Below are 27,983 nucleotides of genomic sequence, written 5' to 3'. Positions count from 1 at the left end.
CAGCTGGCTCTGGCCCACTCCATCCCACAGTAGATCTAGTCCCATGAACACTAAGGAGGCATTCTTAATTAAGCAAGATAAAAATTGAATTTGAATTGAATTGAAAAAATTTGAATACCCATTTATCTTTCACAGTAAATCTTTTAAACTCTCAGATAAAGCTCATTTGTAAAATGAGAGGGTAGAGGTGGATGATTGCCAAGGTCCCTTCCTATTCTGAGATAGAATTGTTTTAGGAGTACTGACTATGCTTGGACTTTGTGATTGTACCTATGACAAAACCTAGTGGCAAAAACATGGGGGGCACTTGTTTGTTTGAAGGTTTTTGAAGCTGAAGTGATAGTAATAATAATTTTCCTCTTCTTTTTTCCCTTCTCTTTCTCCTTCTCCTCCTGCCCCAGACTCTGATCACTCTGTTCATGTAGGGAGTTATATACTTGCATGTGGCTATAAATGTCTTATACTTCTAAAGATATCTTGCAGTTTAGAGGCTAATTTTTTTTTCTTCCCTTTTTTTTTTTTTTTTTTTTTTTTTTTTTTTTTTTTTTTACTATATTGCTTTTTAAAAAATTAACTCCCTTGTTGTAAGGGCCCTTTAAATGGGCGGACACAGTGCATCGGGATTGAGGCCCAGAAATTTCTGTGGATATTAGGACTGCCCTTGGGCGGGATCCTGGCCATATTGAGATAGCTTCGTAATGGGTGACTCTCTCGCTGATTGGCTGTGTGTGTGACCTCACAGGCCCTATATAAGCCCACTGCAGGCAGCAACTGGCCTCTTTAATCTCCTGCTGTTCACCCTGGCTCCCCAGCTGGGTGGCCAAGCCATGATGGGTAGCCAAAAGAGGTAAGGGTTTTGGTAGTGAACACATGGGTCTTCTGACCAGGTGTTCACCAGGGAACCAACAAGTCAGGGCATCAGTTAGGGCATTATGTGAGTAGGTATAATAAAGGCTTTTAAGATTACATGTGGTTGTTCTTGAGTGCGCTACCGGTTACTAAGCTATAGATTCAAGAGATTGTGGCCAGAGACCTTAGAAGGCCTCAGAGGAGGCGAGCCGGGTAGAGCTCACACTGCAAAGGACAGTGGTCAAAGGTACTCTGGTGGGTCCAGGACAGACTAGTAATTGTAACTGCCAGGAGAGCACGTTACAAATGGCGCCCAACGTGGTGGACGCATCAGAAATTATCAGGTTTTAAAAATATTTAATATTCAGAATTAAGATTCTGAAAGATCCGGTAGAAACGCCACTTAAGAGGGAAGACAAAGAAGCAATATGGACCCAGGTAAATCTGGGATCAGACTCAAGGACACAGCTGAACATAATGCTTATTATATAAAGAGGTTAAAGAGCCAGATGGAAGATCTTTTAACAAAGATCACCACTGAAGAACAGCAGGAAGCTTGTAATCAAGCTCCACAAAGGCTATCCCCACACCCAGTAAATAGAGCTAGGAGAGGGAGCAACCTAGAGCTAATGCGATTGTATGACAGTAGAGAGTATAAAATGCCACAGCAAGAGTTGCTGGAATTGCAGGTTAAACTACAGATGGAGATAGAGAAAGAAGAAAAAGCTAGGTTACTACAGATAGAACAGGACGAGTTCAAACCAGTGGCTGAAACTAAGGAAGGAAATAAACGAATCACATGGACTTCAGTTGTAGAAATTCTTCTTAGCGTTTTGTTGGTTTACCTTGTGCATTGTTGTTTTAAGGAATTTATTGATTACTCTTTCATTGAGAAGAAGTTTAGTTCTTTTTATGTGCAAAGCTCAGGTTTGATTTTAAATCAGCCTTTGGGGAATTTTCCAATTCTTCTTCCCTCTGCCTCACCTTCTTGGGCCAAGGGAGAAGGGGGAGGAGGAAAAGGAAGGGCGATAATACCATCAGCACTGCCCATTAATCCATTCAAAACTCCTGTGTCTTCATTTCAAAGGACAGGAGTAGGCTTTATGCCCCAAGGCAAAAAGGAATTGTGGGGTATTGAGTATAATCAGAAAAGTTTTAAAAATACAGTTCAGTTAATTTCTAAGAAACCTTACAGGGACAAGACCTTGCAGTTAGAGAGAGTGGAGTTTTATACTTGTAAAACTGCTAGGATCGTCTTTGGAGAGTTGGAACTCCTCTTTTATTACCTCGTGGATTTTCCACTTCCACAGGTGAGCTTGATTTCCCAACCCCCTACGGGTACTTATAAAACAGTGTTTATGTCTAGAATGGGTTGGAAAATTGCTGTTTTAATCACTAGAATAAATAGACAGTGTGTGATCTTTGACCCAGGAGGAAAATATCAGATTTATTGATTCACACTCCTGGAGTACAATTCGGTATCAGAAACTCAAACTTTGATTTTTAGGCAAAAGAATTCAGGGATATAGCCGAGTGTTCTAGTAAAGTCATTACTGCACAGACTATCCCCAAGATCTTCTCTTCTAAACAAGAGAAGGGAATTTTGGGATATGTGATTGCTTACAATTTTTAAATTTTGATCTTACATTTTAAAACATTTTTGATTTTACATCTTCAAAGTATTTTGATTTTACATTTTAAAGTTATTTTGGTTTTATATTTTTAATCTATTTTGGTTTTACACTTTTAAATTATTTTGGTTTTACATTTTTAAATTCTTTGCATTTTACCTTAGCAATGCACTTCGGGCATACACAGAAAGTGCAGCTAAGTGACAGACTGACTTTTGTCTGACTTGTTAATCTTTTTGACAACAACTTTGTTTCCACTGTGATGTGGAAAGGCCTGGATGGCATTTGGAAAGGCCCAAGTTGGGCCCCGGGGGACATTCCTTCCTAGGTGCAGATCCAGCAGCAGAGTTCATCCCCACCAGAGACATTTGTAACCTGGGGATCCAAGAGAAGGACCAGACAACAGTCCAGAGAGACCAGCCAGATGTCCGCAGCCCTTCAGACGCTGATGGCAGCAATGTCCCTCCTGACCGTGACACCAGAGACAGCAGACACAGTTCCAGTGTTGCAGCTGAAATGGACTGTTTTGGGTGATACGCGATATAAAGACTGTAAATGGACAATGGGCCTGCTTGCTTCTCCCGTGGCCACTTGCCATATGGTGGCCTGGGAAGAGGCTTTGCCCTATGCTTTCTATTGAAGGACTATGCTTTTAAATTAGTGGGTGAAAAACCAACACACCCACCTGCCATTGTTATTGAGACAATGTTACTGGACATGACTTTGCTTATGTGCACCTGTGAATCTAGAATTGTTCTAGAATTGTGAAAAGTGCAATAGAATTGTGATAAGCTAGAATTGTTCTAGAATTGTGAAAAGTGCAATAGAGAATTGTGATAAGCTAGAATTGTTCTAGAATTGTGAAAAAGTGCAATTGAGAATTGTGATAAGCTAGAATTGCTCTAGGATTGTGAAAAGTGCAATAGAGAATTGTGATAAACTAGAATTGTTCTAGAATTGTGAAAAGTGCAATAGAGAATTGTGATAAGCTAGAATTGCTCTAGGATTGTAAAAAGTGCAACAGAAAATTGTAAGAAACTAGAATTGGTCTAGAACTGTGATAAATGTAACTAGAATTGTGTCAACATACCTACTGATATTTGTTAACTAGAATTGTGATGTTTTACCTTGTTGACTTCCCACCTCAGTGTTGACATCCTACCTCATTGGCATCCAATCTCTTTGGCCTATTATCTCGAGTATGACTTTGATGAATGGGTTGAACATTTGGGCCACTGTTGAGCCTGGTTCTCATTGTCATACTTCTGTTTACTGATCTGCTGCTTTGTACCTCTTTGGGCATAACACTCTGTCATCTCATGGACCAAGTGAACTACAGCTGGTGCTAAAAGTTTAGCTTGGTGAGATGTGCGGTTCCCGCAAAACAAGAGAAAGGGAATTGTAAGGGCCCTTTAAATGGGCGGACACAGTGCATCGGGATTGAGGCCCAGAAATTTCTGTGGATATTAGGACTGCCCTTGGGCGGGATCCTGGCCATATTGAGATAGCTTCGTAATGGGTGACTCTCTCGCTGATTGGCTGTGTGTGTGACCTCACAGGCCCTATATAAGCCCACTGCAGGCAGCAACTGGCCTCTTTAATCTCCTGCTGTTCACCCTGGCTCCCCAGCTGGGTGGCCAAGCCATGATGGGTAGCCAAAAGAGGTAAGGGTTTTGGTAGTGAACACATGGGTCTTCTGACCAGGTGTTCACCAGGGAACCAACAAGTCAGGGCATCAGTTAGGGCATTATGTGAGTAGGTATAATAAAGGCTTTTAAGATTACATGTGGTTGTTCTTGAGTGCGCTACCGGTTACTAAGCTATAGATTCAAGAGATTGTGGCCAGAGACCTTAGAAGGCCTCAGAGGAGGCGAGCCGGGTAGAGCTCACACTGCAAAGGACAGTGGTCAAAGGTACTCTGGTGGGTCCAGGACAGACTAGTAATTGTAACTGCCAGGAGAGCACGTTACACCTTGTCTCATGTGGTTTTCATTTATGGTTTCTTGAAATATAGTCTTGAAGTCAGGAGGACCTGAGTTCAAATCTGGTATCAGACACTTAACACCTCCTACCTGTGTGACCCTGGGCAAGTCACTTAACTCCAATTGCCTCAGCAAAAAAAAAAAAAAAAAAAAAAAAAAAAATAGATAATTTTGGAAAACCAGGCTTTGATGAAAAAACAAAAACAAAAACAAAAACACTGGGATTCAAATGGAGCTGCTTGATTATGCCTTTAAAATCAAAGGCACTATCTGACCAATAATAGGTCACAGCTCAAGCCTCACTAGGTCATTGAGTATTGATTACTCCAAGTAAATGTAAACAGCAATTGCTTCTTTTTTGGCCAAAAATTCTGGGGGTATTCCCATCCCTGACTAATGCTTTTATGAAGGCTTACTAGGCCATCTTTTGCCTCAGTTCTTAACTGGTCTTTAATTGTTGTTGAATAGGTGTTGCCTCAGACAAACTAAGACCTGGGGAAAGATCTTAACTTTAGTTATTTATTTTTGTATTAAAGCTTTTTATTTTCAAAATACATGCATAGATAATTTTTCAACAATGTCCCTTGCAAAACCTTGTGTTCCAAATTCCCTCCCCTTCCCTTTCCCCCTTCTCCTAAATGGCAAGTGATCTAATATATGTTACACATGTTTTGCATTACTTGTCATCTAGAAAAGGAGATGGGGGAAGGAGGGGAAAATTTGGAACATAAGACTTTGTAAGGGTCAATGGTGAAAAATTATCCATGCCTATGTTTTGAAAATAAAAAAGCTTTAATAAAAAAAAGTTAAACCCAATATATGTATACATATTTAATTATCTTGCTGCATAAGAAAAATCAGATCAAAAAAGGAAAAAAATGAGAAAAAACAAAATACAAGCAAACAAAAGAATGAAAATGCTATATTGTGATCCTCATTCAGTTCCCAGAGTATAGAAGGATCTTGACTTTAAAAGACCAAGGTGTCCCACTGCATCCTTGTTCATCACCAGTTGTCCTGACTTATATCTTGTCATTGAATTCAGATGACCCTGGAAGAGAGAGTAAGGCTGATGACTTTGCACAGTTCGGCCTCATTTAAATCCTATTCACTTGTAAGTCAAGCCATCGCCCTCCTGATGCCATTAGTCATCTCTGAGAATGAAGGATGAACAACAAGGGTAATAATAATATAGTAATGGCATTTGGATAATACCTACTATGTTCTAGGCATTTTACAAATATTATCTCATTAGATTCTCTCAAAACCTTGGGATGTAGGTGATGTTATCATCCAATTTTATAGATAAGGAGACTGAGGCAAAAGAACTTAAATGTCTTTCCATAGCAAATAGGCAGCTGAGCAGGTTTTTAAATCCCTGAGTCCAGGCAACACTCTATCCATTACTGCCACCTAGTGAGCTCCCATTTATCCAGAATGGCTGGGGGAAAAAAGTGCTTTGTTTTATTGCAAATACAAGAATACCATTTTACAAAAATTTGTATTACAATAAAATATAACTGAATGTAATGTAACCTTTTTTCCCTAAATGTCTAAAAAATTGTTTCTTGGATATTTTAAAAACATTTTAGTATCTCAGGGTTACCTGGTGATATTAATTTTCATTGAATTAATGAATGAAAAGCATTTATCACTCTTGTATACTTGTAAGTACTTACAAGTTTGTGCTGAGTGGGGAAGGGGATATAAGAGAAGATGTGCCCCATTATACTACGTACTCCTTGAGAGCAGAGTTGTTTTTTTTTTTTTTTTTTTTTGGGGGGGGGACTTAAAAAAAAAATCTCCAGTGCATAACATAATGCCTGGTGCATGGAAAGGCTTATTAAATCCTATTTACGTGATTGACTGACTGCTCATAAAGAGCTTATATTCTCATTGGTGGAGAAAACTATATATAATTGTTCATAGGTCCTGTTCCAACTGCAGAACAGATATAAAGGTCTGAAAGACCTAAATCTATAGTTTCAGATGGCAGAGATCAGATTTCTTTAGGCTTCTTTGACAGTGCTTGAGGATTTGAAGAATATCATGGCAGAAAGCCTTAGGATGTGGTGGCAGAGCAGACAGTAAAGCATTGGGTTCTCTATTTTACAGAAAAATTGTAGTTGGTGACTCCCAGGTTCATCCAAGATATATGGACAACCATGTTCTCTCTGCAGACATACAGAGGGACCCTGCCCACTGCCCCTGAGAAGGTAGGAGGGGATCCGGGGAATCAACATTCTGGAATTCCTCCCACAGGGATAGAGAGAGAGAGAAAGTCCAGAAAGGAGACATATCGTGCAATGAGTGTTCAAGACAAAGAAAATAGGAGTGAAATGACTAGGACCCATACTGAAGTGATCCTTGTTAGGAACATAGCGCCAAGAAGGGATTTGGGTGTGTAGTGGATTCCCTTTTCCATTTTGGGGGGTCTTGGCTAAGAAGAAATGGCTAAGAGTATATTCCATTCCATAAAAAGAAATTACTTTGTTGAAGAAAAAAAGGAGACTTTCCTGAGAGCTTGAACACACTGAGAAGTTTCAAAGACAGACGAGAGATCAAGACAGAAACTGACAGGCAGCCATACAACCAGAGAATGAGAGAAACTGGACAGCTTTATCTGCCTCTATGCACCCCGAACACAGAAAATGCAAAGATGAATCAAAGAGAATTAAGTGTTATATACACTGTCCTTTGCCTCTTCTAGTCTGCTTTCCTTTTGCTAGCATCCTTATGATTTATCCTCCAACTCCCTCTAAGGGCTTCAATCAAAACTGTAACTTCTGTATTTTTAATATGATATAAGATTTGATGGTCATTGGGGCACATTTTCCCCATTTAAAGCTCAAACTAGCTGGTTAAGCTAGTTACGTGGTCCACAGGATGTTCTTTTTTCTACTAACTGATCATTTTAGCAGGAGACAAGTCCAGAAGTAGCACCAAACATGGCATCCTCACTCATCCTATCCCAAAGAGCTAGGGAAGTTATGCTATGTCAACTGTGTTTATGATATTGCCAAGGAAAGCTAAGTAGGTAGACTTCTATCAGGTAGGAAACCAGGCATGTTTAAGTTTTATTTAAAAATCTGATCTTATAATTTTTCTGAGCCATCTATAAAATAAGAACATTTTTCTTTTATTTTTTTTTATTAATTTTTATAATTATAACATTTTCTTTGACAGTACATATGCATAGGTAATTTTTTTTTTTAACAACATTATCCTTTGTACTCCCTTCTGTTCCGAGTTTTTCCCCTCCTTCCCTCCACCCCCTCCCCTAGATGGCAGGCATTCCCATCCATATTAAATATCTTATAGTATATCCTAGGTACAGTATATATGTGCAGAACCGAATTTTGTTTTTGTTGTTGTTGCAAAGGAAGGATTGTACTCGGAAGGTAAAAATAATCTGGGAAGAAAAACAAAACAAACAAAACAAAAAAACAGTGCTCACAGTTTACACTCATTTCCCAGTGTTCCTTTTCTGGGTGTAGCTGATTCTGTCCATCATTGATCAATTGGAATTGGATTAGCTCTTCTCTATGTTGAAGATATCCACTTCCATCAGAATACATCCTCATACAGTATCATTGTTGAAGAGTATAATGATCTCCTAGTTCTGCTCGTTTCACTCAGCATCAGTTGATGTAAGTCTCTCCAAGCCTCTCTGTATTTCTCCTGTTGGTCATTTCTTACAGAACAATAATATTCCATAACATTCATATACCATTGTTTACCCAACCATTCTCCAACTGATGGACATCCATTCATCTTCCAGCTTCTAGCCACTATGAAAAGGGCTGCCACAAACATTTTGGCACATACAGGTCCCTTTCCCTTCTTTAGTATAAAATAAGAACATTGAACTGGATGATCTCTTAAACTACTTTCAGGTCTACAATTCATTATTATCAGTAGGAGCAGCTAGATGGCACAGTGGATATAGCTGTGGACCCAGTGTCAAAAAGACTTGAATTCATCTCTAGCTTCAGATTCTTACTGGTTATGAGATCCTGGACAAGTCATTTAATTTCTGTCTCTATTACAAAGATAATAATTTCGTTTATCTCCCTCAATTGTTGGGAGAATAAAATGAGATAATATTATAAAGAGTACAAATTTTAAATTATAAATAATAAATATAAATATGATATTTATATTGTTGCTATTGTAGCATTTCTATTATTAGAACATAGATTCTAACTGTCAGACATACATTTGTATACACATATATGTGTATATATACATTCTCACCCCACATAAAAGATGGCTTTTTTTTAATACATATATTAGAAATTAGAGCTAAATATCATAGTGGATAGAGCATTGGATCTAGAGTCAGGAAGATCTAAATTCAAATTCTGTCTCAGATACTTACTAGCTGTATGATTCTAGGCAAGTCACTTAGCCTCAGTTGACCTCATTTTCATCATCATTTTTTTTTATTTAAAAAAAATTATTAAATTTTTTTATTTACAAAACATGCATGGGTAATTTTTCTTTTTTTTTTTTTCCTTCCATTTTGTTTTTAATTTGAGTATTTCTTACATCCTGGTACAGAGATTTTGACATTACAAGCAACTGATACTGGAAAGTCATCAAAATTAGGAGAAACTAATTTATAGTAAAAATTATAATAACTATTAGTATTTACATAATTTTAAAAATTAATTTTATAATTATACTTTTTTTGACAGTATATATGCATGAGTAATTTTTTTATAACATTATCCCTTGTATTCATTTTTCCAGATTTTCCCCTTTCTCTCTCTACTCCCTCCCCTAGATGACAGGTAATCTCATACATTTTACATGTGTTACAGTATAACCTAGATACAATATATGTGTATAAATCCAATTTTCTTGTTGCACGTTAAGTATTGGATTCCGAAGGTATAAGTAACCTGGGTAGATAGACAGTAGTGTTAATATTTTACATTTAATTGGTAATTTTTCAACACTGACTCTTGCAAAACCTTGTATTCCAAATTTTCCCCTACATCTCCCCCACCCTCTCCCCTAGATGGCACATAGTCCAATACATATTAATAATGTTAAAATCTATGTTAAATCCAATATATGTATACATATTTATATAGTTATCTTGCTGCACAAGAAAAATCTGATCTAAAGAAAAAAAAAAAAAACCTGAGAAAGAAAACAAAATGCAAACAAACAACAGAAAGAGTGAAAATGCTATGTTGTGGTCCACACTCAGCTCCCAAGTTGTCTCTCTGGGTATATACGGCTCTCTTCATCACTGAACAACTGGAACTGGCCTTGATCATCTCATTGTTGAAGAGAGCCATGTCCATCAGAATTGATCACTGTATAATCTTGTTGTTGCCATGTACAATAAAATAATCTCCTGGTTCTGCTAATTTCACATGGAATCAGTTCATGTAGGTCTCTCCAGGCCTCTCTGAAATCATTCTGTTGGTCATTTCTTACAGAACAATAATATTCCATAACATTCATATACCATAATTTATTCAGCTATTCATCATCTAAAAAATTAAGATATTACCTAAATTCCAAGGTTATTGAGAGGAAAAAATGAGATAATATTTGTAAAGAACTTTGCAAACTTAAAGCATTATATAAATATCAATTATTATTTCTCAATAGTATTTTATTTTTCTACTTACATGTAAAAATAGTTTTCAACATTCATTTTTGTAAGATGTTGAGTTCCAATACTTTTTCCCCCTCCTTCCCTTTCCTCTTCCCTTACCAAAACATCAAGCAATCTGATATAGGTTATACATGGATAATCATTTTAATTCTATATATTCATCATGTTCTGAAAGAAAAGTCAGAACAAAAGGGAAAAAACACAAGGAAAAAAAAAAAGCAAGCAGACAAAAAAGGTGAAAATACTATGCTTTGATCCACATTCAGTGTCCTTTATTCTCTCTTTGGACATCAGTGGCACTTTCCATCACAAGTCTATTGGAATTGTCCCAGTAGTGACATTGCTGGATCAAAAGAAATACCAGTTATTATTATTATTATATATTTCTACATCAGTTTTGCCTCTTAGAAGGGTCATCCCTCAAGACAGGTATATAATAATGCCTTTGTACCAATGTCACAATGATAATGCTAATAATAATAATACTAATAACTAGCATTTATATGTATTAGGTACTATGTGAGGCACTTTGCAAAATCACAACCACCCTGGGAAGTAGGTGCTATTATTATCCATATTTTATAGATGAGGAAATGGAGGCAAGTAGAGATTAAGTGATTTGCTTAGGGTCCCGTAGCTAATAAGTATCAGAAGCTGGATTTGACATCTTCCTGACTCCAGACCTTTTCATTCATTATCCCACTTAGCCATATATAAAGCTTTCTTTGTTTTAAAATTCATTTAAACCCCATTTGACCCTTTGTGAGGAAACAGGTAGGTAAACTCTGATTAATTAGCCCATGTAATTTAAATCTAACAAATGTAAAAGTGTTAACATTTTATTAATTGTTGTTTAGCCTTTTTTTTTTCCCCCACTTATATCCAACCTCATTTGGGGTTTTCTTGGCAGATACTGGAGTGATTTGCCATTTCCTTCTTCAAGTTCATTTTACAGATGAGGAAACTGAGGCAAAAAGGGTTAACTTATTTGTCCAGAGTCACACAGCTACCAACTATCTTGAGGTCAAATTTCAACTCAGGAGTATGAGTCTTCCTAATTCTAAGTCCTCTCATTCTACTCACTGCACTACCTACTTGCTATATTTTATTAGTAGAGCCTGTTAAAAGCATACTGTGTTCAGAGTACCATACATCAAAAAGTAGGAGATGTAGTTTGTGCCCTCAAGGAATTTGTGCTAGTCTTTACAACCAATTTTTAAACATTATAATTGAACTTTTTCAGGAATTTAAACAATAATCATCAATCGAAATTAATAGGGAGACCTAAGGATAATTGCATCTGTAGCTTTCCCAGACAAAAGCTTTATGTCAGAATGTTTGGAGCTTGTCAGGCTTCTGTGGCTGCGCTGCTCTCCTGGGAGGACAGAACTTTTTTCAGAGGTATACCAACAATTGTGTGAAGGGAGGGTACTGGCTCTCAGGAAGTTTCTTCTCTTCCCAGAGCAGAGCACTTCTGCATATGCTGCATTTCTCTTCCTAGCATAGTGGCTGTTAAAGATAGTCTTGATGGTAATTTTAAAAAACCCTCTTATCTTTGGGATCAAAATTGAGTATTCTTTATGAGGTAATGATGCTAATTTTAATTTAGGCAAATGTGGGTTGTTGTTTTTTTTGTTTTTGTTTTTGTTTTTAGCAAAATTAGTAGAAAATACACATATTTTATAATGTGGTGGTCCTCAATTTGTTTCAGAATGAGTAAATTTTCATCAAGGCTAAAGACTGAAAGACTTCATCTCTTATCTATTAGAATTTGTCAATGCAAAAAGAAAAGGTAAAAGGAGGATGTGTCAAACATAATCTGACCCACATTCTAGAGCCAAGAAACTAGATCTTTTCTTAGGGTTTCAGGAGTATCCTAGAATAGTGATATCAAGTTTGAATACAAGTGAAAGTCACCATAAGCATCCCTATAGGCTGCAGATTAACTTAGAAAATGAATTTTTTTATTATAGCTTTTTATTTACAAGATATATGCATGGGTAATTTTTCAGCATTGACAATTGCAAAAGGTTTAGAAAATGAATTTAGCTTATTCTGCTCTTCCCTACTTCTAAACCCATTTAATTAATTTCATTTGATGCTGTGTGGCAGGCTTCTTTGTGTCCACAAAACATTCATCTGACAGGAAGTTGACAAGAGTCAGAAAAGTGATTTGAATTGTAAGACTACTAATAACTATTATTTTTATGTTGAACCACCTCAGGATTCATACTCTGAAGGTAAATGATTCCTTGCTACAGCATATTTGTCAAATATCTTAGTCCTTCATAGTTCTTCAGCTTCAGCAAATGCTTTTAGCTCTTAATCAGTGTCTAAGTATATCCATAAAGTTTTTTACCTTTCACTAACCCCTGCAGGTGCTGCTCTAGCTGCCTGAGTAGGGGATGTTCTAATTGTCCTGAGGGTCCAGACTCACCCTAATCTATATCTAAAACAATGGTCTCCACGTTTTGGATTTTTTTTTAAATTGCATAGCATTATCAGCAAAATTGAATATGTAAAGATAAGAAATAATAAAAACTATTATATTATAATATTTATATGTAACTGGGGAATTTAGATGGTGCAGTGAAAGAGCATTGGGCCTGGGGTCAGGAAGACTAATTTTACTGAGTTCGAATCCTGACACCAGCTGTGTGACCCTGTTTACCTCAGTTTCTTCATCTGTAAAATAATGCAGGGTTGTATTAATAATTTTGTATATTGTATCTAGGTTATACTTTAACACATGTAATATGTATGGGATTGCCTGTCATCTAGGGGAGGCAGTAGAGGGAAGGAGGGGAAAATTTGGAAAAATGAATACAAGGGATAATGTTATAAAAAAAAAATTACTCATGCATAAGTACTGTCAAAAAATTTATAATTATAAAATTTATTAAAAAAAAGAAAAAAATAATTTTGCATATTACTAAATTTATTCAAAAATAGAAAATTTAAAAAGATGAGATAAAGATGATATAATACATGATTCCAGTCAATAGGGAGCCACTGGAAATCTTTTTCCTTTTTTTTTTTTTTTTTTTTAAATTAAACCTTTTTATTTTCAAAACATGCATGGATAGTTTTTCAACATTGAGCCTTGAAAAACATTGTGTTCCAAATTTTTCTTCCCTTCCCCCTTAACCCTTCCCCCAGATGGCAAATAATCTAATATATGTTAAACATTCATGTTAAATTCAATATATGTATACATATTTATAGTGGAATTTCTTGAGTACAAATTGAATACATTCTGATCTATACTTTAGGAAAATCACTTTGGCAGATACGATTGAAGAAGGGAGAAATTTAAGTCAGAGAAAGTAATTAGGAGATTACTGCAATAGCCAAGGTGATGAGAGCTTGAATGAGGGTAATGATGAGATATTGAAGAAATAACAAGAATTATTATGATATCATAATACTTATATGTAATTGGGGAAGCTAGATGGTTCAATGAATGGAGAGTTGAGCCTGGAGTCAGGATGAGCCATCTTCCTGAGTCCCAATCCTGACACTCAGTAGCTGTGTGACCCTGTTTACTTCAGTTTCCTCATCTATAAAATAAACTGGAGAAGGAAATGGCAAACCCCTCCTGTAACTTTTCCAAGAAAATCCCTAGTGGGGTCAGGAAGAGTCAGACATGCTGAACAACAATTATTATTACTATTGCTATTATTATTATATCCATAGATTGACAGAGAGTGTGGAGTTGAAGATGATAGTGAAGATTGTACCAGAGTTGTAAACTTAGGTAATTGGAAGGATGGTGAAGCTATAGGCAAGTTTGGGAGAGATATGGGAAGATAGTGTACTGAGATCTACAATGAAGATCCATCCATTCCTCTTCAGCTCTCACTTAAAATGAAGAGAGGGGAAATCCTTATTCATTTGTTATTGCCCCTGAGCAGCAAACTTGCACCCTAGAGATGTTGGTCTCAGCCTGGAGATCCTGGACAGGATTTTTATCGATGACCCCTGCAGGTGCTGCTCTAGCTGCCTGAGTAGGGGATGTTCTAATTGTCCTGAGGGTCCAGACTCAGCTCAGAAGGGGAGAGGCAGAGGGAAGATATGGAATGAGAGTCTATAATGGGAGAAGAGCAGAGGTATTTGCAACAAGTCTCACAAATGGCTATTATTAAAGATATTCACCAGTCTTCCCACCATGTGACTGGCTGATTTCATTCCCCTTTGGAACCAGAGTACACCAGCTATAATAGTTTTTTTCTTTTTATAATAACATACTGATCTTGACATTGATACAAGATATCAACCTCAGCTATGAAGGGATAGAAAGTCTGAAAAGTTCTCTAAATTTTTTCCTCTCATTCTTTATATCATCCCTTTTATAGTTTAGTTGATGTTAAATCACAATCTAATTAATTTTGTTCTTCAGAGGCCCAAACAGAAGGATTTTGGTGGGAGGATTCTGATGAACACAATGAGAAAAATAATTTGATTTTATTCCACAGCGTAGGTACTTTCCAAATCTTCTCTCCTCTCCACCCCACCCCACCCCCCACTTTAGTTCTGATTTTAAGATAAGGCAGAGCAAACAACCTACAAACATATTTTTCCACTTCATTTTATTTCCAGGCCACTGCTGTAATCTACATTGTCCAGTAGGTGGTAGTCACGTTCTGCTATTGAGGGCATGGAGCTCCATCCTAGCTGTAAAATTCTCTTTACAGGATTGCAAGAGTTACCTAGCCTGAGGTTTGTGTGAGTGCCCAAAGGCAGTTACTGCCAAATGCAGATGATGACGGCAGACATTATTAATGGCGATAACATCTGATGACACTGTAGGTCGAAAACAAAGTGCTTATGTATGTCTAGCTAGAGTTCACATCACCCAGTTCCTTGGATTTTATAGGTACAATGAGCTCATGTTGAATTCATTTCAGGATCTTACCATGACTCAGATTCACTTTCTTTAAATCCAGGCCAACACTGCACTTCCCCTCACCTTGACATAGTACTTGGTATGTTATGATACTGTTGTTAAAGTATTAATTAAAGGAATCTGACTCTTTTTATGTTTTTAAAAGAAATTTAACAATTCCAACCAGAATTTTCCATTTGCAATTTCTGTCACCCTGAGTTTTGCAAATGGGTAGCCAGGTGCTTAAAGTTATATGACATGAATATTCCTGGGAAATTTTGAAAATATTGCCATGGGAGGAAGTCTAGAGGGACTACATGTGGGAGGAAAGGTTGATGACCTGAGATAAAGAAAGGAGAGAGGGGAATGTGTGGGAGTGGGAAGGGCAGGTGACTGGGTGTAGGAGTGAGTTGCTATTTGTCCTTAGTTGTTTTTTTCACCGGGGAGAAATAAATGGGTTGGTGGTGATTTTATCATAAGGATTATGGGACCATCTTGAAATCAGGAGAAAAAAGTGTGAGGCAGTCACAGTTAGGTGTTTAGGAAAGCCAAGTAGATTTGTGAAAAGTTTGAGTAAAAAAAATTATCTTAAATTTGCATCTGCCAAAGAATGAAGAAGGAAAACAATAATCGGCATTTATAAGTCACTAAGATTTCTGAAGCACTTTTTACAAAGATCATCTCATTCTTCACTTCATAAACTTGGAAGGTAGCTATTATTATCCTTCTGTTACAGATGAGGAAACTGAAGCAGAGAATGCTTAAATCGATGTGTCCTTAGTCACTCAACTAGGGAGTGTCTGAGGATTCCTGACACCAAGGTATGGGCTCCAACCAATGAAAGTCAGAGAAATATTGACATCTGAGTGGAAGAAATAGAATTTAGAGCTGACAAGTTCTTTACTGTGTCAGAGGTCACTTACTTGGGGGCAATTCCAAAATTATGGCTATAAGAAGTGATGCTTTTCCCTCTTTCATTCTGTTCCCAGGCAGCTTTCCTCTGTTTCTAACCTTTATCCCATTCATTTCTCCATTCATTTCTTTCTTGAAAGGAGAAATACTTCCCAGAAATCCATCTCTAGACCCCTATTTCTAGCTATGACTGCCTTTGAATCTCTTTCCTACATCTTACTTAATATTATATGGGGGATGGCAAAAATATCAAAATATTGGGGGGGTCTTTTGTTTCATGTGTTATTTTGGTTTTTGACGGAAAGATTTCAGGAAAGTCTGGAAACCAGTACCTACCCTCCTTTTCCTTCTGAATCTGGAATCTTCTTTCTGCTCCAGGAGCTAAAGACGACCTGTCTGATCTAGAATTTCAAAACTATTCACCCCTGGTTTCCTATTGAACAAAGAGAGCTTATACTTAGGCCACTCTGAAATCCAGACTTTAAAAGATCTTTGGCATTTAAAATTGTTTAAAAGTTACATCCTGTGATCATCTCTATTAGTACCTCTCAAACTGTTTTGTAGTTAACTACTTTGTATTTATTTGTACTTCTACTCTTTATAGTTATTGAGAGAGAAGCCAAATAATAGAGAGGATTGCAGCACTGGCCAAGAAGACCTGGATTCAAATTTCACCCTGGACAAATAGTGACTTGTGATCCTGGTAAGTCACAAAAGTTCTCAATTCTCTAGGCCAGTGATTCTCAAAATGTGGTCTGGGGACCCCTGAATGTCCCTCGGATCCTTTCAGAGAGACTAAAATCCTTTGGTCAAATAGATCAAAAAACATTTTTATAAGAATACTAAAAGTTTTAGTCTATAACACAGCAAGTATTTATAAGTAACCTACATAACCAAAAGTTCTTTGAAGGAGTAGCCCTCAATTTTTAAGAGAATAAAGGATAGACTAAACCCCAAAAGTTTGTGAATCCCTGCTCTAGGCAATATTCTATAAGTTGAAGAGTAGCTGCTCACCTATAGTAGTAGAAGGAGATTCTTCACGGAGGAGTTCCTTATACCAATGAAATATAACCTAGCCTATAGTTACATATGCTTTTGTTGACTATCCATTAGAATATATGCTTCTTGTAAGACAGGATTATTTTATTCATTCTGTTTGTATACTAGTATATACAGTATACTGTTTGTATACTATACTATTGTGCCTGGCACATAGTAACTTATTGGTTGGTTGGCTGGCCAATCCTTTGGTTATAAATTCTTCTTTTCATAATTGCAAAAGGGATCACCTTTCCTACTACCTTGGTTTATTTATTAAATGAACTTTTATATTTTATATATATATACATCCATATGCATATATTTGGACAATATTATGGTATATGGTTTGAAATATTTGTCTAAGCCAAATTTTTGCTAGATTATTTCCAGTTTTTGCAGCAAATTTTGCCTACTAGCATGTCCCTTCCCTGTAGTTGGTATCTTTCAGTTTATTGAAAACTATGCTCCCTCTTCTATTTGCTTCTGGGTTTTATGTTTTTAATCTTTCCCACTGATCAACTGTTCTATTTTTTAAACAGTAGGAACTAATTTTTGTGATGACATTACAGTATATTGCTAAGCCCTTTTACTTCTCAGTTATTTCTACTTAGATTCTTAATCTTTTGTTCTGCTAGGTTAATTTTATTAATTTTTTTAAGCGATAGAATATAGCCTTTCAGTACTTTGGTATGGCACTGATTAAGTAAATTGATTTATATAGTATTGTCATATTTTTTTTAAAAATTGGCAAGAGGAGGGTTCTGGAAGGATGGCTCCTCCCAGAAAATTTCCATGTTCTTCAGATTTTCCCCACAAACCAAACAAAATTATGACTCAGGGTGAATGTAGACAGATAAAAAACAAATAAAAGATGGGATAAAATAAATATGCATTTGGAACAACTTGAGAAAACTTGAAGAAAGACCCCAGGATTGGAACTTTCATCTTCATATATCATAGGGTAGGGTGTTGGGGGTATGACTCTAAGAAGACTAAAGGAACCATTGTTTATTAGGAACTCTAGGCCTAGTTGTGCTGCTGAGATGGCCCTGGAAGAGAAAGAAGCAGCAAACTCAATTAGTCAGAAGCAGTGGGGCAGGGGTGTTGCTGACTGTGGGCACTTGCAGGAGGGTGAAGTCCTTAATTTGGAGTTCCAAACTAAAGGGGAGAACTGAAGGAAAACCAGAGGCACCATTCCCTCTTTCCTCTTCCCTCCTCCATCAAAAACAGTGATGACACTAATAAACTCTTATATTTTTTTTAAAAATTGAGCAGGTAAAGGAGAAAGAATCCAATAATAGAAAGCAACTATGGTAATAGGAAAGACCTGGGGTTTTTTTTTTCATAGGAGGATATTAAAGTTAAAAAAAAAAAGCCTTTCCTATACCAAAGAGTAATGTTAAATGATTATCTACCCTAAAAGAATTTATAAAAGAACTCAAAAAAGACTTTAAAAATCAAATGAGATTAAGGAAAAACATATATATATATATATATATATATATATATATTTTTTTTTTTTTTTTTTTTAAAGGACAATCCAAGAAAAACAAGATCATGAAAAAAAAAGTCAACCAAGTAGAAAAGGAGATAAGGAATCTTAAAAGATGAAAACAGCTCTTTGAAAATTAGAATTGAGCAAGGGGAAGCCAATGAGTTATAAAAGACCATTAAATAATAAAACAAAATATTAAAAAATGAAAATAAAAAGAAAGTGAAACATAAGAAAAACAATAGTTCTGGAGAATTGTTCAAGAAGAAAAAATAAGAATAATGAGACTATCTGAAAGCTATATCCAAAAAAAAAAGAACCTTGATACAAAAATACAAGAAATAAATTTAAAAATTGTCCTGAAATAATGGAATGAAAGAGGAAAGAAGAAATAAATAAATAAATAAACACAGATCATTACCTCAAAGAGATCCTACGAGGAAAACACATAGAAATATTATTGCCAAATTTTAAAACCTCCAGATCAAAGAGAAGATTTTATAAACCACAATGACAATAACAAAACCAATTCAAATTTGCTGAAGCTACAATTAGACTTAACACAAGATTTTTCAGTGGCTATAATAAAAAACTGCATTACTAGAATACTATACCAACAATAAAAAAAAAAGGGGGGGTGTGGTCAAAAACATAGTATATTTAAATTAAATATAATATTGAATGAAAATAAAAACATTTAATGAACTGTAAGATATTAAGGATTTTCTCAAACAAAACTGAACTTAACAGAAAATTTAACATCAAAGACTAATTTAAAGGGACTCAAAATGGAAAACTTTATGTTCTATACATGGGAATGTAAATCAAATGTCTAAGACTGACATTAATAATTGAGTAGCCAAAATAAAGACTGAGGTATAACACTCTCCAAAATCTATTAAAAAATAAGGGGGGAGGGAAAAGGATAAGATAGGGTATAGAAGGGTATGTGAATTAATGGGAGTAAGATAAAGTAAGAAGATTAATGGCAATGGGATAAAGAGAGAGGGGAAAAGGTTAGGAGAGAAAATAAAGAAGAAATCCATGGTCAGATGAGGGGTCCAGCGGCAGGGAGGTTAAATAATAGCAAGACAAGTTAATAGAAGTAAAGTAAAAGAGTTGGTTGGGACAGGAAATAAGAGATTTACACAAACACAGTTAAGTTTTCCTAATACCAAATAAATCCTTCATCCTTAGTATAAATTTAACTTGATTATAGTACGTAATCTTTAATCTGCTATAAAATCTCTTTGATAAAATTTTTGTTTGTTATTTTTCTGTCAACAGTCATTAGAGATATTGGGCTATAGTTTTCTTTCTTTGATTTTTCTATCTTTAGTTTAGATAGCAAGACAATGTATGGAAAGAATTTGGTAGGATCCTTTATTTTTATATTTTTGTAGTTTATATAATACTAGATTTATTATTATTTGAATTTTTGATAGCATTCACATATAAATCCTGATTCTGGGTTTGGTGGGTTTTGTTTTTTTTTTTTTAATTTCCCTTGGGAATTTATTTATGGCTTGTTCAATTACTTTTCCCTATGCTTCTAATTTGGGAATTTTATGTATTTTTATAAATATACATTGATTTTATATGTTATCAAATAGTAGACTACAAAACTGGCAACATTAGTTAAGAGTTAGTCTGGTGCTCTATCCAACCCTAGAATCTGAAGAATTCACATTAAATAAAAAGGAAATAAAGAAAATTATTAGAAACTATGTTGCCCAACTAATAAAAACTACATGTCCCAACTAATAATTTGGAACCAAGATTGCCAATTTTGTTGTCATATTATTGCTACTATTTGATAACCGATATCAGAGAAACTTGTTGCAGAGATTCCTCCCCTCCATTCCCAATTTTTAAATATAATTTTGGATGTATTGATTTTGTCTGTACAAAAACTTTGAATTTTATGTAATTAGAATTATCTATTTTACTTTCAGCAAACATCTTTTAAAAATTTGTTTTTCAGTTTTTGACTTTTATAATATTTTAATTTGCAATTTTTCTCCCTGCCTCCCTTCCCTCCTCCTTCACATGACAGTCTAATATAGGCTGTCCATGTACAATCATATTAAACATATTTCCACACTAATCATGTTGTAAAAGAAGAATCAGACCAAAAGGGGAAAACCATGAGAAAGAAAAATAACCAAAAAATGAAAATAATATGTGTTATGGGCCAGAACTTGAAACAAAGTGCTAATGCTTATGTACTTAGTTCACACATTAGAGAGAGTATATATAAGAACATAGTAAAAAGCTGTACAGCTTGCCTTCCTTTCCACGCTCCTACCCTCCCTCCAGGGAAGAACCCTCATGGTTGAGATCCAATGAAATCTGGTAAATGGATGTGACCCATTATAAATCTTTTGGTCATCTGTCTTTTATTCACGTTGTGGTAGATACCTTTTCAGGATTCACTTTTGCAATACTAGCAGCAAAAGAGACAGCCCAAATAGAAACTGGAAGATGAATGGATGTCCATCAATTGGAGAATGGTTGGATAAATTATGGTATATGAAGGTTATGGAGTATTATTGCTCTATAAGAAATGACCAGCAGGATGAATTCAGAAAGGTTTGAAGAGACTTATATGAACTGATGCTGAGTGAAATGAATAGAACCAGAAGATCTCTGTACACTTCAATGCTGTATGAAGATGGATTCTGATGGAAGTGGATATCTTCAACATAAAGAAGATCCAACTCACTTCCAGTTGATCAATGATGGACAGAAACAACTACACCCAGAGAAGGAACACTGGGAAGTGAATGTAAATTGTTACTGTCTATCTACTCAGGTTACTTAAACCTTCAGAATCTAATACTTAACGTGCAACAAGAAAATTGGATTTACACACATATATTGAATCTAGGTTATACTGTAACACATGTAAAATGTATGGGATTGCTTGTCATCTAGGGTGGGGAGTAGAGGGAGAGAGGGGAAAATTTCGAAAAATGAATACAAGGGATAATGTTATTTTAAAAAATTACTCATGCATATATACTGTCAAAAAAAATCTTATAATTATAAAATTAAAAAAAAAAAAAAAAAGAAACAGCCCAAGTGGTCACTGAATTCCTTATCCAAGCATTTACAATTATGGGTGTGCCACAAGCAATAAAAACAGACAATGGATCTGCATATACTTCTAAACATTTTGCACACTTTTGTGCACAGCATAAGATTTTACACACCACTGGAATAACTCTTAATCCTCAAGGTCAGGCAATAGTAGAGAGAAGAAACAGAGACATTAATATGCTCCTCCAAAAACAAAAGAAATTGGGAGCCATGGGTAACCCTAGAGAACTTCTAAATGTAGATCTCTATACCATTAATTTTAAATTTTTTGATAAAAATGCACTGGCTCCAGCAGACAGGTTTTATAACCCATCAGAAGGGCAATGTCCAGTACAAGCAGCTCCACTATCTTTAGATAATAGCCAGGTGATGTGGAGAGATCCAGAAAGTGGTGAATGGAAGGGACCAGATAGGTTAACTGGTTGGAGGGGGAGGGTTTGCTTGTATCTCCACAGATGAGAAGGAATCAGATGGGTGCCAATGAGCCATTTTCACCATGTCCATCAGAGAAAAGAAGAAAATCTCAAAACAAAGGAGACCTAAGAAACATCTGACACTGAATGAGCATAGCTGATAATGAGACTGTTGCAGGACTTGAAAGCCAGCAGGAATCATTGGATACCTAACCCAAGATGAGACTATTGCAGGACTTCAAAACTTGCAGGAATTATTGGATTCCTGGCACATGAATTAATAGATTCCTTTTGGACTATTTCTAGGACTTATGGACATGTATAAATCCTCACAATTGATGTTATTTGTTATATCACTTCTAGCTTGTGTTATATTGCTATATGCTTATGTAATTTATGTAATTATATGTAATACTTCCCATATTGATGGCTTTATGTATACCTGTTTTAAGAGTGAGCCCCTTCAGAAATGCGCTAATATGATTTGATTTCCTATTTCCTTCCTGAGAAGTCAGGGAGGGTGTGACCACCTTCTTTTTATGGTGTTTTCACTTCTTTTTTGAGCAGTCAGGGAAGGCACTATCACCTTCTTTTTTGGGGTTCTCACCTCCTTGAGAAGTCAGGAAGGTCATGACCATCCTATGTTCTAAATCAAAAAAAAGCTGGAGATGTTATGGGACAGAACTTGAAACAAGGTGCTAATGCTTATGTACTTAGTCCACACCTTTAAAGGAGTTCACACATTAGAGAGAGCACATATAAGAAGAAGCCCACTCTAGAAAAAATGGAGTCAGATTCATTCCAACTTCCACCATTGTGCTGGATGGGGACTTCAGGAGATTCAGAGTCAGGATTCAGTTGAGGAGATTCACAAGTCAGGCAGAAAGAAGGAAGACAGAGAAGTGGTGGCTGGAGAACACTGAAACCAAGATTCAGAAGGCCTCAAGAAAAGTAGTCGAGCCCCAAGTAAAGGAGATAAGATTTTGGAAGAGACAATAAAGGATTTGGACTTTAACTCCTGGCTGCATTTGAGGTGATTGTTGAAACTGAACTGAAACTAAAGCTGCCTCCAGAAGCCCCCCAAGAAATTTGCTCCCAGAGAACATTGCATTTTAGAGAAGAACATTACAAGTATGATTCTATGGGAATTTGGGGATTGGACCTAAAAATTATATTGTGGTTTTGAGCTGGTGTTGCAAGGTATAACAAAAGAATATTTGTAAATTTAGATTACCTCCAAATAAAGAGACAAAGATTTGGTTATTACACTATTAATTGGTGGGCTAAATTCCAAAAGGGAGTTTTAGTGATTAACAAGGACAATGACCTAGACTAAGTTCCCTAGCAAAATTTACCATTAATAAGGGGGAATATGCCATAAGGTGGGGATGAGTTCTAATGAACTAGTGATTCCATAACTAAGGCTAAATTCAGAAGAAGTTAGCTATTGCACCACTTAATAAGCAGACTAACCTTAAAATGAATTAGCAAAAAAGTGGGTAATTAGGTTCTTTTATAGGAAAAAAATAATCTCAGGTTGACATCATAACTTGGTCTTCTGATTCAGTTAACAGTAAAATCATGATAATTTTTGTCATCAAAGAAATGCAAGGAATTCAACCCCGGGCCTACAGCAATGAAAGTCTACTTAAAGATAACAAAAGGCTTACTTAAGAACAAAAGGTCCATCTAGGGATGGGATAATCTTATCAGAATTTCACTGGGCTTGCCTCTAGAAGAAGCTAGGTTTCCTAATTGTTTGGAGTAAATTAGGCTCTCTCAGGTTAAAGCCTCTTCTTATGGCCCAAGAAGCTATTCTAGACAAGAGATCTTTTTGCTGGGGTCTATTTCACTCTCACTTTGATCTGCATTCATACTCCAAAGTTCTTTCTCTGGGTGTGGATAATATTTTCCAACATGAATCTTTTGGAATTGTCTTAGAACTTTGTATTGCTGAGAAAAGATAAGTCTATCAAAGTTGATCATCCATACAGTGTTACTATTACTGTGTACAATGATCCTCCTGGTTCTGTTCATTTCACTAAGCATCAGTTCATGTTTTCCAGAAACCAGTCTGCTCATCATTTTTTATAGAAGAATAGTAATCCATTACATTCACAGACCTCAATATGTTCCATCATTCCCTAATTGATGGACACCCCTTGATTTTCAATTCTTTGCTACCACAAAGAGAGCTGCTTTAAACATTTTGTCTTTTTTCATTTTTTATGATCTCTTTGGAATACAGACTTGGTAGTGATATTGCTAGTTCAAAGGGTATGCACAATTTTATAGTTCTTTGGACACAGTTCCAAATTATTCTCCAGAATGGTTGAATCTGTTCACAACTCCACCAATAGTGGTTCCAATTTTCCCACATCCTCTCTAACATTTATCATTTTCCTTTTCTGTCATATTAGCCAATCTGATGGGTGTGAGGTAGCATTTCAGAATTGGGGAATGACTTATATTCTTTTCTCCCCCCCCCAGTTTATTTATTTATTTTTAATAGCTTTTTATTTACAAGATATATGCATAGATAATTTTTCAGCATTGACCCTTGTAAAACCTCCTGTTCCAACTTTTCCCCTCTTTCCCCCCACACCCTCCCCTAGATGGCAGTTAGACCAATACATGTTAAATATGTTAAAGTATATGTTAAATACAATATATGTACACATATTTATGCAGTTATCTTGCAGCACAAGAAAAATTGGACTTAGAAATAAAGTAAAAATAACCTGAGAAGGGAAACAAAAATACAAGTGGACAAAAACAGAAGGAATGGAAATGCTATGTTGTGGTCCACATTAATTTCCCATGGTTCTTTCCTGGGTGTAGCTGGTTCTCTTCATTATTTAAACTGGGGGGGGGGGGGGAGAAAAGAATATAAGTCATTCCCCAATTGATAAATGATCAATGTATATAAAATAACAGTTTTCAGATGAGGAAATTAAAGCCCTCTATAATCATATGAAAAAAATGCTTTAAATCACTACTTATTAGAAAAATGGAAATTAAAACAATTCTGAAATGCTACCTCACACCCATCAGATTGGCTAATATGACAGAAAAGGAAAATGATAAATGTTAGAGAGGATGTGGGAAAATTGGAACCACTATTGGTGGAGTTGTGAACAGATTCAACCATTCTGGAGAATAATTTGGAACTGTGTCCAAAGAACTATAAAATTGTGCATACCCTTTGAACTAGCAATATCACTACCAAGTCTGTATTCCAAAGAGATCATAAAAAATGAAAAAAGACAAAATGTTTAAAGCAGCTCTCTTTGTGGTAGCAAAGAATTGAAAATCAAGGGGTGTCCATCAATTAGGGAATGATGGAACATATTGAGGTCTGTGAATGTAATGGATTACTATTCTTCTATAAAAAATGATGAGCAGACTGGTTTCTGGAAAACATGAACTGATGCTTAGTGAAATGAGCAGAACCAGGAGGATCATTGTACACAGTAGTTCATTACTGCTCTATTGGAACTGATTTGGTTCATCTCATTGTTGAAAAGAGTCCTATAATATCATTGTTGAAGTGTATAATGATCTCCTGGGTCTGCTCATTTCACTCAACATCAGTTCATGTAAGTCTTTCCAAGCCTCTCTGTATGCATCCTGCTGGTCATTTCTTACAGAACAATAATATTCCATAACATTCATATACTACAATTTACCCAACCATTCTCCAATTGATGGGCATCCATTCATTTTCCAGTTTCTAGCTACTGCAAAGAGAGCTGCCACAAACATTCTTACACATACAGATCCCTTTCCCTTCCTTAAGATCTCTTTGGGATATAAGCCCAGTAGTAGCACTACTGGATCAAAGGGTATGCACAGTTTGATAACTTTTGAGTATAGTTCTAAATTGCTCTCCAGAATGGTTGGATCTGTTCACAGTTTCACTAACAATGTATCAGTTTTCCCCTCATCCCCTCCAACATTCATCATTATTTGTTCCGGTCATCTTAGCCAATCTGACAGGTGTGTAGTGATATCTCAGAGTTGTCTTAATTTGAATTTCTCTGATCTATAGTGATTTGGAACACCCTTTCATATGAGTAGAAATAGTTTCAATTTCGTCATCTGAAAATTGTCTGTTCATATCCTTTGACTATTGGAGAATGGCTTGATTTCTTATAAATTAGGGTCAATTCTCTAAATATTTTAGAAACGAGGCTTTTGTCAGAACTTTTAATTGTAAAAATGTTTTCCCAGTTTATTGCTTCCCTTCTAATCTTATTTGCATTAGTTTTCTTTGTACAAAGGCTTTTTAACTTGATATAATCAAAATTTTCTATTTTGTGATCAATAATGATCTCTAGTTCTCTTTTGGTCATAAATTCCTTCCTCCTCCACAAATCTGAGAGGTAAACTATGCTATGTTCTTCTAATTTATTTATAATTTCAATTCTTTATCCCTAGATCATGAACCCATTTTGATTTTATCTTGGTGTATGGTATTAAGCCTAGTTTCTGCTATACTAATTTTCAATTTTCCCAGCAGTGTTATTACTTTGAGCATAGTTCCAAATTGGTGTCCAGAATGGTTGGATGCATTCACAATTCCACCAACAATGTATCAGTGTCCCAGTTTTCCCACATCCCCTCCAACATTCATCATTATCTTTTCCTGGCATGCTAGCCAATCTGAGAGGTGTGTAGTGGTAGCTCAGAAAATAACTTATATTTTTATAAATTTGGCTCAGTTTTCTATTTTAGAAATGAGGCCTTTATCAAAAATTTTGGCTGTAAAAATTATTTCCCAGTTTTCTGCTTTCTTTCTAATCTTGGTTGTATTGGCTTTATTTGTACAAAAACTTTGCAATTTAATGGAATCAAATTTATCCATTTTGTATTTCATGTTCTCTTTCTCTTGTTTGGTCATAAATTCTTCCCTTCTCCATCAATCTGATAGGTCAACTATTCCTCAGTTTCTAATTTGGGACTTTGTGCCAAGAATGAATTAAATTCATTTCCAAAATCTTAAGTGGGGTAGTAAGGTCCAATTTGTTCAAAATACCTAATTCTTGAAATTCTGATACTGGCTTCCAGCTCCTCCGGTATATCTATGTTCAGATTACTGACAGATTTTAGTATCACTAGTCAGAGCTGCTTTTCTTGATTCCCTTTAGTGTACCCCACTGGGGTATCGCTACTTTTTACCCTCTTGGCCCCAGGACATCCCTGATTGAAATGGTAGGTCTTCAGCTAGGACATTCTCTAGGACAAATCTCTAGGTCATTTCCAGTTGGGTTTAACTTCCAACTTCTCTTCCTTCTGGAGTTTTCCTAATCAGTGTACTACCATAAGTTTCCAACTCCTTGGTTAAGGTACAGCGAAGATCTTTTCCTCCCTCCTTAACGCTTTCTAGTTAGCCTGGTTTACCTGTGTTCTTGATGATTTTTCTGCCAAGAACCTTTACTTCCAGTAGCTGCAATTTCTGGCTCTCTTTTTTTGTGTAGACCTGGGTTTAGGGGAGGAATGTATTGCATCTTTTTCTTGGAATTCCTTGGACATCAACGTAGTGTACCATTGGTATTGTTACCAACCTTAAGGAGGACACTGCTTTAAACTCCTAAAGAGACAACTTGGGCTCCTCTGTTACCTCTTAAAGCTACCATCTTAACTAAAATCTTACTTGTACTTTTAAAAGTACCACTAGGTGGCACAGTGGATAGAATATTGATTTGGTTATGGGAGTATCTGAGTTCAAATCCAGCCTCAGATAATTATTAGCCATATCACCCTAAACAAGTCAGTTAATCTCAATTTCCTCAAAAGAAAGAAAGAAACAAACAAACAAACCCAAAATCAAAAAGCGCTTTTATGTTTCTTATCAGTAAAATTAGAGGTCAAAGCTATAGTGGTTTGAGGGCCAGGTACTGGTATCAGAAAGACCTGAATTCAAGTCTTGGCTCTTCCATATGCTACTTGCTTAAACATAGTCAAATTTCCTTCTTATTATTTTCAGGCAACTCCCTAAGATTTTAAATTATAGAAAAGTAGCTGATCTACATAGA

The 27,983-nt window shown here is 35.8% G+C and overlaps 1 long non-coding RNA gene across 2 annotated transcripts in view; it reads left to right on the top strand.

Annotated features, from left to right (window-relative positions):
* Positions 1-588: 588 nt before the first annotated feature.
* The window catches only part of LOC141550921 (uncharacterized), a 34,294-nt gene continuing 6,899 nt past the window's right edge, over positions 589-27,983 (top strand). Inside the window, exons 1-4 of one of the 2 annotated variants that reach the window (XR_012484700.1) lie at positions 589-4,144; positions 6,578-6,678; positions 16,502-16,600; positions 18,473-19,729. This is a non-coding gene — a long non-coding RNA (uncharacterized LOC141550921). Of the gene's footprint in view, positions 4,145-6,577; positions 6,679-16,501; positions 16,601-18,472; positions 19,730-27,983 lie in introns of those variants that run through there. The other variant, XR_012484699.1, reaches the window with a different exon arrangement.

This window comes from Sminthopsis crassicaudata, chromosome 1 (genome assembly GCF_048593235.1).
Source record: "Sminthopsis crassicaudata isolate SCR6 chromosome 1, ASM4859323v1, whole genome shotgun sequence".
NCBI classification, from domain to species: domain Eukaryota; kingdom Metazoa; phylum Chordata; class Mammalia; order Dasyuromorphia; family Dasyuridae; genus Sminthopsis; species Sminthopsis crassicaudata.
The sequence above is the reverse complement of the archived record's forward strand: the minus strand, read 5'-3'. Positions and strand labels throughout refer to the sequence as shown.